Below are 2,603 nucleotides of genomic sequence, written 5' to 3'. Positions count from 1 at the left end.
CGCTTGTGTGAAGGAACTTCCCTCCTTGTGTTTTAGGATTTGTGAGAAACCCTCCCGAGACTTGTTTGGTAGTGGATTTCCCAAGGTACATCCTTCATCTTTCTCTTCTTTAAAAGATATTCTTCTTCTTCTCGTCTTCCTCCTTCCCCTTCCATTACAACCTTCTAAACCCATCAAAACCCCACTCAATCCTCCCTCTCTTTCTTCTCCTTTACCTAAACACATGTGGACTCACATGTGCACATGCACGGACACATGCACGCACGTGCGTCCGTATAGACAACCATGTGTGGGCCCCCGTCTGGGGTTTTCCCTCTTTGATTTTTCTCTAAAACTCGCTAATCCTTACATCCTTTGAATCCCTAAAAAAACTCCAATCTTCAATCTCCATCCATGAACCCAAAACCCTAATGAAAATCTGAATTTTGTAAAACTTTCCCAAAATCAGAATTTTGATTGCATCATCGTTTATCCACGTGGTTGTTGCACTACCCACGCTAGATTGGAAGTCTTCCAAGTGGGCGACTCTTGAATTATTTTATATTTTCGTATATGATAACCTAGGAGCTAGGACCTTCATGTTATAAATCTGAATTTTCGAATCTATTATGTGGTTATGTTTGATTTTACATGTTGATTGCTGAAATTAATGTATAAATTGATCTCTCATCTTGTATCCTAGGTTGGTTTCCATCATCCTACATCAGGAATGTTCCTATCGAGAGTCATCATTTTGGCGCCATTGTGGCACCTTTCAATGATAAGTATCTTTTAATCGTTCTCTTATTAGTACTAAACATAGATATTCCAACCAGAGATTCTAGGTTCGATCCCTAGTATAGTAAGCATTTTATTTTGATCAGAAAATGTATTTCGAAGGTTGGAATATCCGCATTCAATGATAACAAAAATTCAATCAAAGAATACTCATCCTTAAACTGTTTTATTAATTCGAGTTCTTATTACATTACTTACACTGCCCTTGATTATAAAACAAGGTGCACCTAATTAACGTAATCGAAAGTAATTCAACGATGAGTTCGACAGCATTTCAACTTGTGGAAGCATCCGCCGCAATGACAGAAAAGTTGTGCAGGTTTGAAACTGTTACTTCGTGCCGGTATGCATTAGACGCGCATAGGATGACGAATGACAAATTTGCAAAAGTCACATAGCATATTGGCCATTCAGGACCTTTGTTGCACGGTCACGCAAGCAAATCCTATTGTGCGATCGCGCAACAGGCCAGTCTCATGCTCCTTGCATCTTCTCTCTTTCTTGATCCCGTGCTACAACCCACTGGATACCTAAGTTCCAAAACCCTCGACTCCAAAAGCTCCCAAATGTTTCTTTAATGATCAAATGAGAAGAGTGATGGAGTATTTATAAGCATCCACACATATGAGATAACAAAACCAGGCAACTGGATATCGTTGTGCAGGAACACAATCCATCTATGTTGCGCGGGCACGCAACACCTTCTTCTGTGCAACTCGACCGCGCTATGGGCCGTTGTTTTGCCAACTTTTGTCTCTCACTGCCCCAAACTTAGCACCTTTGTCTTTTATTGCGCGAACGCGCCATCCATCTTTGTTGCACAGTCGCACAACACATTTACTTTGCGCAAATCTTGATTTTTGTGCTCCAACACTTGTTTTGATCCTAAAGAAAATCAATGATAACACCTTTGTTCTTAATCTCTTTAAGGGCATGGAAATCTTGAGGACTTCCAATGTCGCGGACTGGTACAAGTATTGTGAACCAAGTCCGTTGAAAAACTTGAGGAAATTGAACACATATCGTGAACCAAACTCGAGGACAAGTTTTTTTCAAGTGGAGGGATCTGATGTAGGACATGGATCAAGCACGTTCCTAACACACAAGGACCAGAGAAAGCCCAAGGAGAAATTGACAAAATTCAGCATAATTCGACAAGTCGACCAATTGGGTCAACAAGTTGAAATTCCACCAAAATTACAAAAAATCCAAAATTATCACTGGATGTTTTCCGTCTATTTCGACTAGTCGACGGATCTGATCGACTGGTCAAAATCCAGTTCGGCCAATCAACAAGTCGAAATTCTCCGAATTTCTAGTTTTATTCTTTGGACATTTTTGGGTTGTTTCGACTGGTCGACTACAGGTTGACAGGTGCGGGAATTCGCACGTTTTTTTTCAGAGCTTGTTTCCTAGTTTGATTAGGACTCTTTTAATTATGATTTTAGGGTTGTTTAAGGTTATTTAAGGAGGCTAAACACGTTTTTCTTAGGAATCAATCAATAAACTTCTTAGAAATTATCTTATTTCTCTCATGGATTCGAAAAATCTCGTGGATTCAAGGCGTTTATCGATTGAGGAAGACGGTGTTCAACCTCATCATGTCCTTACCAGCATCAAGAAGCCGGATAACATCATCATATTCAAGAACCATTCATATGCCCCTTCTTTTTGGGAATAATTCAAATGTGCTAAATAAATGGAACTAATTCTTTGGACAAAGTTGAGTAGATCATCATAGTCAATCATCAACTTCCCAACGAGTAGAAAGTTTCCATGTAATAACTGAACTAAAACCTTTCTCCCACTTCAATTTCATCAACCTT

This window comes from Magnolia sinica, chromosome 17, assembly GCF_029962835.1.
Source record: "Magnolia sinica isolate HGM2019 chromosome 17, MsV1, whole genome shotgun sequence".
NCBI classification, from domain to species: domain Eukaryota; kingdom Viridiplantae; phylum Streptophyta; class Magnoliopsida; order Magnoliales; family Magnoliaceae; genus Magnolia; species Magnolia sinica.
This window is presented reverse-complemented; position numbering follows the sequence as displayed.